Below are 15,582 nucleotides of genomic sequence, written 5' to 3' on the forward strand. Positions count from 1 at the left end.
GGAGTCAGTCAGTTTATAGTAGATGTCTGTGTTGAGTCGGTCGCCTGAGATAGAAATGGAAAGGTCTAGGAAGTGGAGGGAGGAGTCTGAGACAGTCCAGGTGAATTTGAGGTCGGGATGGAAGGTGTTAGTAAAGTTGATGAACTGTTCAACCTCCTCGTGGGAGCACGAGGCAGCGCCGATACAGTCATCGAAATCACTGCACCCCCCGCTACTATCACTCCAGTGTCATTTTGCAGCAAACCAATGCCCACTTTTGCCTCTCTTTTGTACTTTATTTATCGAAAGAAACTGTTCCTGGCTTCCTTTATATTACTGGCTAGCTTACTTCCAGATTCAATAATCTCCCTCCATATTTTATTTTGTTTGCTCTCTCTTTTGTCTGTGTAAGTTTCCCACCCTCTGGTTTCCCACTGCACTTTGCTTCATTATATCCTTTCTCTTTTGTTTTTCTGCTATACCTGACTTCCCTCATCAGTCATGGTTACCTCATTCTCCATGTACTCTGCCTCATTTTACTCGGGGTACATCTCTGCTGCATCTCGAATTATTCAAAAAGTCTCCTGCCATTGCTACTCCACTGTCTCTCCTGCTGGGCCCTTCTACCAGTCAATTCTACCAAGCTCCCCTCTCAGGTCTCTGTAGTTGCCGTTTTCAGCTTTAATACCGTTACTTCTGAATATAACTTCTCCATCTGAAATTGCAGGGTAAATTCAATCATATTACGATACTGCCTCCTATGATGTTCTTCACATTAATCTCCCTCATCTAATTTGCCTGCACAAGCTGCTCCAAAAAGCCTTCTCATAGACATTCCACAAATTCCTTTTCTTGAAAACCATCATCAAGCTGAATTCCCAGCCCACCTCCGTAATGAAATCCCACATGATCATTGTAACTTTGTCTTTCCTACACATCTTTCTAGCTCCTGGTGTATCTTTCACCCCAGCCCCTGACTACTGTTTGGAGGCCTGAACAGAACTCCAACTACTTGTTTTTAACCGTTTTGAGTCCTCAATTCTACCGACACAGATTCTACACCATTTTACCTTACTTCATTTTTTATTATTGATTTAATTGCATTTCTTACTAACAAGACAACCCCATCCCCTCTGCCCAACTGCCAATCTTTTTGATAGGATGCATATCCTTGAATATTCAGCTCCCAATCCTGATCCTCTTGCAGCAACGTCTCTGTGATGGCGATCTGCCAATTTGTGTATGAGCCACAAGCTTATTTACCTTATTCCTTATACTGCATGCAATCCGATATAACAGTTCAGCCCTGTAGTGTCCATCCCTCTTCTCATCGCCATTTGTTTGTCCTGAGTGTTTGAAGTTTGACACTTTCCATACTCTGCATCTGCGCTGAAGATTTGAATAACTTAGAGTTTTAGAGTCATCGAGGTGTACAGCATGGAAACAGACCGTTCGGTCCACCCTGTCTATGCCGATCAGATATCGCCAATCCAGTCCCACCTGCCAGTACCCGGTCCATATCCCTCCGAACCCTTCCTCTTCATATACCCATCTAAATGCCTCTTAAATGTTGCAATTGTACCAGCCTCCACCACATCCTCTGACAGCTCATGCCATACACGTACCACCCTCTGTGTGAAAACGTTGACCCTTAGGTCTCTTTTATATCTTTCCCCTCTCACCCTAAACTTATGCCCTCTAGTTCTGGACTCCCTGACCCCAGGGAAAAGACATTGTCTATCTATCGTATCCATGCCCCTCATAATTTTGTAAATCTCTAAAAGGTCACTCCTCAGCCTCCGACGCTCCAGGGAAAGCAGCCTCAGCCTGCTCAGCCTCTCCCTATAGCACAAATCCTCCAAACATGGCCACATCCTTATAATTTTTTTCTGAACTCTTTCAAGTTTCACAACATCTTTCTGATACGAAGGAAATCAGAATTGCATGCAATATTCCAACAGTGGCCGAACCAATGTCCTATTCACCCGCAACATGACCTCCCAACTCCTGTACTCAATACTCTGACCAACAAAGGAAAGCATACCAAACGCCTTCTTCTTGAGTTCTGCAGTCTTACCCGCTCCTTTAATTCGGGTTTTCTAATTTGCCCTTTACCAGACACCACCCCACCCCCATTTAGCTTAATGTCCAGTCTACAGCCCATAGGTTTGCGATTTGCTTGGACTCTGGTTCCAACACGGTTCAGATGAAAACCGTCCGATCGGAACAGTGCCCTCCTTCCCCAGTACTGGTGTCAATGTCCCATAATACAACCCCATTTCTCCCACACCAAACTTTGAACCACACATTTTCCTGCTGACCCTGTGCTAATTAGCTCATGGCTCAGGCCGTTATCCAGAGATTATTTCCTTTCTGATTCTGTTTTCTAATTTAGCTCCGAGCTCTTCGTATCCCTTAGCAGAACCTCTGTCCTAGTGTTATCTCTGTCATTGGTACCGACACAGGCCATGACCAATGGATCTTAACCCTCCCACACCAAGTTCCCCTGCAGCCCAGATGAGATATCCCTTACCCAAACACCAGTAGGTAACGCCGCTTTCAGGACTCTCAATCCGGGTCACAGAGAACAGTGTCTATTCCGCTAACTATACTATTCCCAATTACATTAACATTTCTCTTCTCTGGCCCCACTTGAAAGCTTTCCTCAACTCGGTGCTGTGCCCAATCAGCTCATCCTCCCTGCAGTCCCCATCCCATCAACACAGGGAACAAAACTCTTGAACCTGTTAGACACGGACAGGGGCTGAGGCTCCAGCAACTCTACCTCCTGGATCCCTTTATCTGCCTCACTCATAGATAATCTCTCTGCTTTCTAACCACTGGCTCAATTTGAGTCAGTTGATCTAAGGAGTGTAACTGTCTCTTGAATCACAGCAACCAGGGAACTCTCCCCCTCCCCCCCCCCCCGCAATGTTTGAAGCTCAAACTCCAGCTCATCGACTCAGAATTAGAGTTGTTCTTGCATGCGACATTTACTCCAGGCATGGTCACTGGGATCCACAGTGGCGTCCAACACTCCCACATCATGTAGAAACAACATGGCACCCGACCATCCATCCTTATATTATTTATCTACTATTGAATTGTTCTTCTGCAATTTTATTTGTTTATGTACATCTGCTTATGCAAGTTATAACCAATAAATTAACATGATTCAATTGAACAGAAATTCAAAGTTAACACACTGCCTATTAGCAAATGAGATTACATCCTCCCTTTGTCAAACCTGCTCATTATCTTCTGATAGAATTCTGACAGACTTGTCAGCGGGACCATTCCTTGATGAAGCCATGCTGACTCAGCTCTTTTTTACCATGCACCTCCAAGTACTCTGCAATGTCTCTGCTAGCAATGCACTCTAAATCCGTAATAACGGCGATGCCAGACTATACTGCCCTATGATTTCCTGTATTTTGCCTTTCTTCCTTTTTACACAGAGATTTTACATTATCCATTTTCCAGTTCTCTGGGACTCTGTCTGATGATAGTTATTCCTGAACAGTCACGACCAATGGTTTCACAATCTCCTCCGCTAATTCCTTCAGAACATTGGTTTTTATCCTTCCTGTCTGTGTGATTTATCCATTTTCAAACATTGCAGCTTCCCCAGTACCTTCTCCTCAGCGTTGATCACTACATCCATTCCTCACCCTTGACTCGCTTGAAGTTCTGGAATGTTCCTACTGTCTACCATTGTGAGGATTGATGGAAAGTACCTATTCAGGTCATTCTCCAATTCTTTGTTTTCCATTTCTCTGCAGCCAGTCTCAATTTCTGGTTGTCCAATGTTCACTCTCCCCATTTATATATCTTAACAAAACTCCTGCAATCTCCTTTTCGAAAGCAAGCTAGCTTACATGTTTCGTGTTCATCACTTTATTGCTTCTTGAATTGTCCTCTGCTGCTGTTTAAAGGCTTCCCAATCTTAGACAGGCTGCCTGAGAGCATTCCTGTTAACTGACTGTCGAAAATATACTAATGTAACTGTCCTAATCCTATTGTCCATCATTGGATAGCGCAGTGACACAACACTGCTGCCTCGCAGTGCCAGGGACTCGGGTTTAATTCCAATCTCTGGACCCTGTCTTTCTGGAGATTTTGCAATCTCTGCATTGGGAGAATTACCTCTTTTCTCTCTCCACAGTATGTTTCTGTGTTTGTTTCAGGTTTCTGCCATCTGCAGTATATTTGCTTGTGTTTGCTGGAGAATTGCTGCAAATATGACGGGTTTATTGTTAACGTGGCTCTGGTGCTCGGGCTCCACGCATGCTTGGGAATCTTGCCCAGCTACTTATGTGAGTGCTTGTCCCTGATTACCTACTCTGTCTCTCTCAACCCCTGAGTCCATCCGTCACTGCATGCAGCCTTTCATCGAGCCACACCCGGGATTCCCCACACCCCATCGCCTGGCACTGGATGCTCCCTACGCAGGGAGCGCACAAAGACACTGTGCACTTTCTGACGCGCGAGGGATCCGGGGAAAAGACCCAGCCATTAAAAGGAACAGAATAGCTAAAATCCAATTGAACAGCAAATCTGAGTAAACAGGCTGACTGGCACCCATCTGTTATGACATTTTCAGGTTTTGTTTTAGATTACTTACAGTATGGAAACAGGCCCTTCGGCCCAACAAGTCCACACCGACCCGCCGAAGCGCAACACACCCATACCCCTACATTTACCCCTTTACCTAACACTACGGGCAATTTAGCATGGCCAATTCACCTAACCTGCACATCTTTGGACTGTGGGAGGAAACCGCAGCACCCGGAGGAAACCCACGCAGACACGGGGAGAATGTGCAAACTCCATACAGTCAGTCACCTGAGTCGGGAACTAAACCCGGGTCTCTAGCGCTGGGAAGCAGCAGTGCTAACCACTGTGCCACTGTGCCACCGTGCCACCCACGGCACTTTTGGACTAATTTGTGTTTATCCTCGTCCATGTACAAATAAATGTTCCATAAGTATATCTTGTCACACAGGTTTGGTGGAATTGACAGATATCAGATCCTATGGTCAGTACGACTGATTCGTTGGTCTCCACTTTCCTGGTTAATGAGATCACACTTAAGTTTTTATTGTCAAGTCTATCCATTTTAAAGTAAAGGTCTTGCTGGAGTTGTGCTGAAAGCATATTTGAATGTTGGGGAGACTAGATTATGCAACGTGCCAGTGAGGTTAGGAATAGGAAGGTAGTAATGATAAAAACATGGCCAAAGAGTTGGTAGGGTAAGCAGCACTTACAATATGTGGATCATTGGGACTCCTGGGTCGGTAGGATAGACACAAGAAGGACGGGATGCAGCTGAACTGGCAGCAATCTCCTGGCAGGCAGGTTTGCTGTTGTCACTCAGGAGGGTTTAAAATGGTGTGGCGGTGGGGAGGGAGGGTGGAGCCAGAGCAGTACGTCCACAAGCACAGTGACAGAAGAGCAGTTGGAGACTAATCCCAGTACATCTAAGACCAGCAACAAACTGGCAGAGGAGAGTGAACACAATGGGACTGGAAGTCTGAAGTATGCTGATTTTAATGTGAGCAGTGTGACAGGCAAGACAGATGAGTATATATAACTATGATACAAATATTACAGAGATTTGGTTGAGAGAGGGATCAGAAAACTATCAATCCAATGAGTCCAGAGCGAGTTGAAGTATGTGCAGTGAGAGGCTGGAAACGGTTGTTTGAAGCAAAGTAATTACCCATTAGTTTATTGGAATTGGACAGTGTGGGATGCAATGTACAGATTGAAGGGACAAGGGAGGAAACTGAAATTGTCTGTTTACAATACTTTCTGCTTTACTGACAGTCCTTTGTAATCTCCTGTTGTCAGAGAATAGACAAGGAGAATTTACATCAGAGAAACTCAAACCAAATATCAGGTCAAGATCTGATGGAGTTTGGCTGAAGTGTATTTATTTCAATGCAAGAATTGTTATGGGTAAGGACGATGAACTGACAGCCTGAATCCATACATAGGATTATGATGCTGTGGCTTTACAGAGACTTGGTTGAGAGAGGGAAAGGACTGGCCGTTCAAAGAATCCAGGGTTTCATTGGTTTAGGCGAGATAGAGAAGAAGCTAAAAGAGGTGGACGAGTTGTTTTACTGATCAGGGAGAATGCTACATCTCCACGTGAATAGGACATACAGGAGGGACCATCCACTGCAGCAATATGGGTAAAGCTCAAAACTAAGATGGATGCAAGCACCGCGTTACTATAATCTCTCCAACAGCCACGGCGGGATTGAGGAACAGATATGTATGTCGATTAAGGAGAGGTGTAATAAAAACAGAGTAGTCATAGTGAGTGACTTTAATATCCCCAATAATGACTGGAAGTCCATTAGAGCAAGGGGCTTAGACGGGGCAGAATTTGTTAACTGCAGCAGTATGTGGATAGTCCAACGAGAGGAAGAACCATACTGGACCTCGTATTGGCTAATGAGCTTGGCCAGGTGACAGAACTTTCATTGGGACATAAGTTTAGAAACAGTGGTCACAGTTCCTTCAGATTTAAGATAGCTATCAACACGGATATGTCAGGACCTTGTGGGAATCTACTGAATTGGCAGAAGGCAAATTACGTCAGCATCAGACAGAGCTAGGACGTGTCAATTGGGAGGAGCTGCCAACAGGCAAATCCAATTTTGTATGTGCGAACTGCTTGTTAAATCCTGACAGCAAAATTATCTCGTGAACGTTCTCGCAACTGCTCGAATTTCTATTTTTTTAACTGATATTTCAAGGCCGCTACATATCAGACAACAGGAAGAGATAAAGGATGATTCTGCACTGTGTCCTTCGCAGGATCAGCTTGTCTCTCCAGGCACCTGAAGTCTTTAGTGGGTCAGAGAACTTCAGAATTGATAGAATGAAGGAGGCCATTTAGCCCATTGTACACAGACGAGCTCTCCAACAGCACAGTTTGTCAACAGATAGAACCAAATGTGTGTGTGTGTGCGTGTGTGCGTGAGAGAGAGAAAAATTAACAGAAAAACAAGGAAGTGAAGAGAGATAAAAGGAATGGAGAGAAAACGGAGCCACAGAGTGAGTGAGAGCACGGGGTGTCAGACGAGTCTGAAGTTAGATCAGAAGACAGCATGATGAGAAATACACAGAAATTTCATTTAGAAACTCCCACAGACTGCAAGCCCTTTGTCTGGTGCCGTACCCTGTGAGCGCAATGCTATCATCCCAGATCATTTATCGCCAAGAATATCACAGAACCGGGTTGCTGACGCTGAACAGGATCCAAAAGAACAATAGATTAGTTCCAGGGAGAAGGTGAATTAATTTAAATATTCTGGGCCAACAGGAACCTCTAGACACGGTGTGAGAGACAGGGCGAGAGATTCTCTGTGAGGGGGATCACTGACAGGGGGGAGATCAGCATCTCAGCTATGGGTCAAATAATGACTAATAAAGGTTGAAAACCTCGTCCGTGGTTTTAAAATTCACATTTCAATTCATATAACGCCACATCGTAAGTGTATTTTAACAAACCTGCATCTTTGTAGGTTTCATGTTTTGGTAAGTACAGAAAAGCTTGTTTTTTGTCCCTTTATTTTGTGTTGGGACCAGAGTCCGATTGAATCCTAACTAAGGCTGTAGACAGAGGTCTAAACTGATTAGGAGTGTGTGTGTGTTGGCAGGATGGGGGGTCCGTTATAGGGTTTAATTAGAAAAGAGGAGGTAAATGTAGAGAGCTCAGGAGAGGTTATTAAAATCTCCAGCGCAGACGCAAATAAGGCAGAGTGTATGGAAAGTGTAAGCAATCAGACTTCAAGCACACTGGACAAACAAATGACAATGAGAAGAGGAACCGTTAATACAAGATTGAAGGGGTTATATCTGAATGCACGCAGTATAAGGAATAGAGTTAATGAGCTTGTGGTACAGATTGAAATTGGTAGGTATGACGTGATGGGCATCACAGAGAAGTGGTTGCAAGGGGATCAGGATATTCAAGGACATATATCCTATCAAAAAGATAGGTAGCAGAGGGAGTGGGTTTACATTAGTAATAAGAAATGAAATTAAATCAATAGTAAGAAAGGAAGTAAAGTCAGATGGTGTAGAATCTGCGTGGGTAGAATTGAGGAATCACAAAGATAAGACAACCACAGTTGGAGACTTGCACAGGCCTCCAAAGAGTAGTCAGGAGCTGGGGTACAAGATACACCAGGAGATAGAAAAGATCTGTAGGAAAGACAAAGTTGCAGTGATCATAGGGGGATTTTAATATGCAAGTGGAATGGGAAACCAGGTTGGGAGTGGATCGCAAGAAAAGGAATTTGAGGAATGTCTATGGGATGGCTTTGTGGAGCATCATGTGGTGGATGATGCTTGGGAACAAATGACACTGGATTTAATGACGCAGGCTAGATAAGGGAGCTTAAGGTGAAAGAAAACTTCAGAAGCAGTGATTAGAGCATGGTTGAATTTATTCTGCAATTTGAGACAGAGAAAATAGAATCAGAGTTAACAGTATTTCAGCTGAATAAAGGCAACTGGAGAGGCAGAAGGGAGAAGCTGGGTAGAATTGACCGGGACAGGGGTCTAGCAGGAAAGACAGGGGAACAGCAATGGCAGGAGATACCAAGATTAATTCAGGAGACACTGCAGAGATGCATGCTGAGCAATAAAGGCATGTTACAGGGAGGATGAGGCAACCAGGGCTGACGAGGGAAGTCAGGTATTTCATATAAATAAAAGCGCAAGCAATGTGAAGGGCAAAGGGAAACTGGAGCATGGGGCCAACAGAAGGCAAGGAAAAATAAATAAGGAGGGAGAAGATTAAATATGGGGGTAAGCTAACCATTAATATAAAGGAAATTTAAGAGATTCTTTAGATATATAAAGTGCAAAAGAGAGGTAAAAGTGAATATGGACCACTGGAAAATGATGCTGGAGAGACAGTAGTGGGACACAAAGAAATGGCTGAGGAACTTTGCATCAGTCTTCACGGTGGAAGACACGAGTAATTTCTCAAGAATTGAAGAGAGTGAGAGGGCAGTCCTGAATATGGTGGTCATAGCCAAGAAGAACATGTTAGAAAACGGAATGGCCTGAATGTGGATAGCTCAACTGGACCAGTTGGACTACACCCCAGCCTTGTAAGGGAGATAGCTGAAGAATTAGTGCAACCGTAAGTGGTAATCTTTCAGGAATGACTAAAATCAGGAAACGGCAAAGTGGCTGTATAATTGCTAACATGACACCCCGTCTAATAAGGGAGTTAGGTAGAAGATGGAAAACTGTAGACTGATTAGCCTAACCTTGGTTGTGGGTAACATCCTGGAATCCATCGTGAAGGATGGCATTTCTGATACTTGGAGGTGTTTGGTAAAATAGGACAGAGTCAGCATGGTTTCATCAAGGGAACATCAGTCCTGCCAAACCGGCTAGAAAACAGTGAGGGGGTAATGAGCAGATTAGATCAAGGAGAACCAATAGATGTTATCCATTTGCACTCAAGAATCCTTTGACAAAGTGCCATGCATGAGGTTATTGAGAAAGGTATGGGCCCATGGTATTAGAGGCAATGTGTTAGCATGGATAGAAGTTTGGCTGTCTGACAGAAAGCATAGAGTGGGGATAAAAGTGTTCTTCTCAGGATGGCAACCAGTGACAAGTGGTGTTCCACAAAACTCAGCGTTGGGACCACAACTTTTCACTTTGTGCATTCATTATCTATGTGAAGGAACTGAGGGCATTCTGGCTAAGCTTTCAAACAGTGCAAAGATAGATAAAGGGACAGGTATCATTGAAGAGTTAGTTCGGCTACAGGAGGGTGCTCTCGTGCATCTCCTCAACTTCCCACACCTCCGCCTTTGCACTCCACCCTTCCAACGACAACAAGTTAGAAACTCTTTGGTGCTCGCCTTCCATCCCACCAACCTCTGGCGCATTATCCTCCGCCATTTCTGCCACCAACAGTCAGATACCAACACCAGAGATATACTTCGCTCCCAACTCCCTCGTTAGGTCCACACGCCCCCACCAAACCATCTTCCACTCCCAACACCATCCCTTGACACTGCAAGAGATATGAAACCTATGCCAACACCTCCCTCCTCACCTCCACCCAAGGCCCCAAAGGATCCTACCACATCAGGCAGAGAACATCCTGTGCATCCAAACACCTCTTCTAGTCAGTGCATTGGTCCTGTCTCCTATACATTGGCGAAACAGGACGTCAACTTACAGAACGGTTCAAGGAACATTCTTGGACACATGAACCCAACAACCCCACTTCCCTGTGGCTGAATACTTCAACTCCCCCTTCCACTCCGCCAAAGCCCTGCAAGCTGTTGGCCTCCTCTACTGCCAAATTCTAGCCACCTGACGTCTGGAGGAAGAACGCATCATCTTCTGCCTTGGGACCCTCCAAACACACGGTATCAAGGACAATTTCACCAGTTTCCTTATCTCCCTTCCCTCCACCTTATCCCAGATCTAACCCTCCAACTCAGCACCGCCCTCTTGAACTGTCCTACCTGTCCATCTACCTTCCCAAGTATCAAATCCACCTTCCACTCTGACATATCACTATCATCACCCACCTTGATCTAGCTGTCACTTTCCAAGCTACCTTCCTCCCAGCGCCAGCACCCCCCCCCCCCATTTATCTCTCTGCCCCCTTTCGCCCACCCCACATTCCTGATGAAGGCTTTATGCCTGAAACGTCGAATCTCCTGCTTATCGGATGATGCCTGACAGGCTGTGCTTTTCTATGACCACACTTTTTGACTCTGATCTCCAGCATCTGCGGTCCTCACTTTCACCTGCTGAAGGACTTTCACAGGTTTGGAGAGTGAGCAAAGAAGTGGCAGATGGAGTACAATGTGGGAAAGTGTGGGAAAGCATTTTGCCAGGATTAATAGAAGCATGGACTATTTTCGAAATAGAGAGCAAATTCAGAAGTCTGAAGGCCAAAAAGACAAGGGAATTTAGTCCAGGAGTCTTGAAAGGTAAACTTGCAGTTTGTCAGTAGTTAGGCAGGCAAATACAATGATGGTATTTATTTCAAGAAGGCTTAAATATAAAAGCAGGAATGTACTTCTAAGGCTCTACAAGGCTTTGGTTATGCCACATTTGGATTATTGTGCGCAGTCTTGGGTTCCATATCTCAGGAAGGATGCACTGGTCCTGGAGCGTTTTCCAAAGAGATTCACGAGAGTGGTGTCAGGAAATAAAAGCTTAACATATTAAAAATATTTGAGGGCTCTGCGTCTGTATTTGGTAGAATTCAGAAAGGTGTTAGGAGGTCTAATTGAAACTTACAGAATACTAAATGACCTGGGAGAGAGGGGATTTGGGGAAGATGTATCCACTGTAGGAGACACTAGTACCCGAGGGGACAGTGGAAAGAGAAGACCTTTTCGAACAAAGATAAGGAGAAACCTCTTCAGCCGGACAGCGGTGAATCTATGGAATTCACTGCTACAGAGGGCTGTCGAGTCCAGGTCATTGAGTATATTTAGGGGTGAGACAGATAGGTTCTTGACTGAAAATAGGATCAAGGGTTACAGGTAGAAAGTGTGAGAATGGGATTGAGAAGCTTAACAGCCATCATGGAATGGCGGAGCAGGCTCAATGGGCCTAATAGCCAAATTTCTGTTCCAATGTCTTCTGGTTGTATGGTTAATATTGGCTCTCCTCATTCCTCATTGGAGATGTATCCTTGAATTTGATCTTCATATGATTTATGAAGAATAAAATTCCAATACTGATGGATGGGAAATATCATGTCCCTCTCTCCAGTCTCAGCAGCCATGCCCCGATATCATAATCACACTGCAATTGAAATCCAGTGAAATTTACTTCAATACAGTTGATTGACATCGATAACGTTAACAGCATGACCCTTACCTGCCCTCTCTGATCCTTGAATAACCATCTGAATTGTGTGTCACATCATATTCTCCATTAACATATCCATGCCATTTGTCTGTTATCACTCATTTTGTTATAAGCAATTTTCAGTCAGATTATGGACTAGAAAAGTTCTCTACATATTTTACTGACATTATAATCACTGATCAGTAGTTGCAGACTACATGTTTCGATTTATAAGCCGAGAAACTTGTTTAAGTTCTGACAATCCTTTCACATTGCTGCCATATCTAAGGCAGATTGAATGATTACATTCAATCAATCTACCATCTCAAACATTTCTTCCTGTTCACCCCACACACATATCTCATGCCAAATGTGTAAACTTTAAAAGTTATTTTGAATTTTAATAAAATCATTATTGAATTCAAATGGGTTAACTGAAGCTATTTGTTCAGTGACTGTGATTAATATCAATCTCAGTGGATCCTAATTATGGCAGTGGAGAGTTTCCATGGTTGAAATATAAATGGGCTCTGTTCAATGTGCTATCACATAATGTGAGTAGGATCATCACTGACAGCACTAACAGGGATCAGCAGCTCGAGAGAGAGAGAGCGGGAGGAGAGATCAGAATCTGAGAACATTAGACAGGAATGTTCCAACAGTGGATCAGAATCTGAGAACATTAGACTGGAATGGTATAACAATGTATCAGAATCTGAGAACATTAGACTGGAATGTTCCAACAATGGACAGAGTTTATCCTCGGGTCTTTACTGGCTTTCTCGGCCTTGGATATCATTAGCATCACGGATCCAGGATATCCTTTGGATTATTCAAGGTGGTTACTATCCCATCCTTGCGATAGTTGCTGTTCCTGGTAAGTCATTATATTTGTCTACTAAACCGGGTTGAACTCAATTTCTGCTCATGATGTATAAATTTTGGAAAGTGCAAGTCAATGTCTTCAGTTGCAAACAAAAAATCCTTTCCTTAGAAATTATAACTATCAAACTACTATTTATAAATTACTCACTGATATGTGATAAGGACACAGAATGTTCTCATACTCCATAATCCATTTTGTCCTTCACGGATTTACATCTCCATGTCCTCCCCACTCACCAATCCTATCCAAAACCACCATCATGATATCTCAGTCTCGTCTGCAGTCTCAGTGCAACTTCTGAATGAATCATGATGTTTGCCTTTGTTCAATCTGGATGCAACAGTTTCAAGTACCTTCTAATCACATGTCCATCACTAAATAATTGCTCTTGAGGATGTTTGACGAGTTCCCTGCACGTACAGGAAGACAGTTTATGGTAGTCAAGTCATTGACTCATAATCTAGAGCCACAGAATAATAGTCTGTTGATATCTCATGAAGGAAAGTGGTGGAATTTAAAAGCAACCATTATCATTTGTTATAAAAGCCCATTTGCTTGCCTGACGTCCTTTAGGTAAGTCAATGTGTTAACCTTCCCTAGTCAGATTTCCGTGTGACTTCAGTGATGAACATGTGGGTGTACTGCACCTTTAAACTACCTGACAGCACCAAGTCTTCTGAAAAATATATATAATTTAACATTTGGTCGAACAACTCGATTAACTCATTGTCTTGAGACAAAAACAAATTCAGCCAAACAGTTTAAATTATACCCCAAATGACCCAGCTCCAATCAAGTTTGAATGTAATATATTGATTATCTTAAAAGTCAATGACACAATCCAATAGTTTGGAGGTACAAGACCGTGGAAAATTGAACAGTTGAGAGCAGAGCTGCCAAGCTACCAGCATGCAAAGACTGCCTGAAAAATAGCTCCCTTAAAAGTATATTCATTGATTAGTAACCAGTGAAGCAGAATCCCCCAGAAGAAAAGAAGACAGGACTATGGAGACGAACCGAAAGCTTACTGGTTTTGAGATAAGAAGTTTTATTTTGTAAATCTTAATTAGGAGTCTTATCGGACTCGTATTGTGGAGGTGGGAGGTCAAAGATAGGTTAGAGGAAGATGTTTTAAATATTCGTTCGATTATTATTCTCTGTAATACTTTAAGAAATAAAGTTGTTAATTTTTACTTTAAATAGTTCTTAGACTCTAGAATTATCACACATTACTGCATTGGATAAATCTTTTCTGTGTTGCTAGTTTTAATTAAGCAGGAGAATTTATCCTGTATTGTAACACTACAAACCCCCAGCAATGTGTTTTACTCTTTACTGTCCTGTGGAACAACTTAACCAGCCACTCAGTTTAAGATTGGCGTAACATACTGCCCTGACCAGGGCTGCATACATCCTGTGAGAGAAGAACAAAAGTAAAGATAGCTCCCTTCCTCTACCTGTTTCCCTTATTTGTACAGCTCATTTCTATTCAGGTAGGTGATCATTACATTTTTTAGGTGTATTCGATCTCATTGAAATTCTCCCCGAGTGTGATGCACATCTTCATAGGCAACTCTGGTGCTGGCTTTATTGATGCTGACGTACAGATATAAGGAACTTATAATTTCCATGTCAGTCGTAGTGAATAGAGAAATAATGGCGTTTCATAACACAGGAAGGAAACGGCGATGCCTAAGTGAGAGAAAAGGATTATTGTGATCATCTCTGAGTGTGTTGAGGCAGTATTTGGGGTACTGTGGATAGAATTACTCGCAAGTCTCACCAGACTAATCCCTGGGATGGTGGCAACATGAACAGTAAGTGAAGCTCAGTGAGAGAATAAGGTGATTGCATTGAACATTAAGGGGGATGTACAATCACTTATGATGTTCTAAACAGACACTGTTATGGTGATAAATTCCATAGCTTTTTTTTCACACGGGTTACATGATTCTCGATAGTTTAAGAGCCTCTGAGAACGTTCCACCCAACCACCCCCACTCCCTATTTCGATTCAGAGAGAGAGAGAGAGAGAGGGGTTCAGGCTTTTGGAAAAAATACTCTCCCAACGTTAATACAGTTCAATTGATGCGTAATCCTGCAATGAACGTCCTGCTATCCATAATCCCGACAGCAGCAACACTACCTTCATTATAAAAGAGTTAACTCTTCCCAGCAGCTTCTGACCTACATAGAGCACATGGGAGTGCCTTCTCGGAGATAGAAGATGCCTCCTTGAGACGTTACACAAAATATTTGGTTTCCTTCCTCACTGCCAGTAAACCATGTTAAGGTAGCACACGTTCTACAAACAATGGAACCATGATTAACACCATGGAGCCCCCATCAGTGCAGTCTCGGTTTCATTGGTTTGTCATGTTAGAGTATCAATGACGCCCTCCTGTTTCTGTATAACTATCTCGTGGGGCTGATTAGCCTCCTCCTGGTCTCATGGAACAGGTTTACGGGTCTGGTTGGGCTCTGCCTGTTCCTGTTTAACAGCTCGATGTACTGACAAGACCCCTCCTCTTCCTGGGGAATAGGCAGGTGGATTGAATGGGCTGTCCCTCTTCTTGTTCAATAGTTTCCACGGGCTCAATGGCTTCCACATATCAGTGTTCAACCAGCTTCGATGCTGATTGAGCTCCTCTATTAACTGTGGAAATTGCAGTGGCTGGCAGCGCTGTTACGTGAATGTTACCGACACTTTAACAGCACAAACGGAATGCTGTCCAGGTCTTGCTGCACATGGACACAGGATGGTTCAGGAGCTGAGGGGGCACAAAATCTCTGAATATTGTGTGATCTTCTGACATCATCCCTACTGCAGATCTTATGATGGGGAAAGA

The sequence above is a fragment of the Hemiscyllium ocellatum genome, unplaced genomic scaffold (genome assembly GCF_020745735.1).
Source record: "Hemiscyllium ocellatum isolate sHemOce1 unplaced genomic scaffold, sHemOce1.pat.X.cur. scaffold_437_pat_ctg1, whole genome shotgun sequence".
Classification (NCBI taxonomy): Eukaryota; Metazoa; Chordata; class Chondrichthyes; order Orectolobiformes; family Hemiscylliidae; genus Hemiscyllium; species Hemiscyllium ocellatum.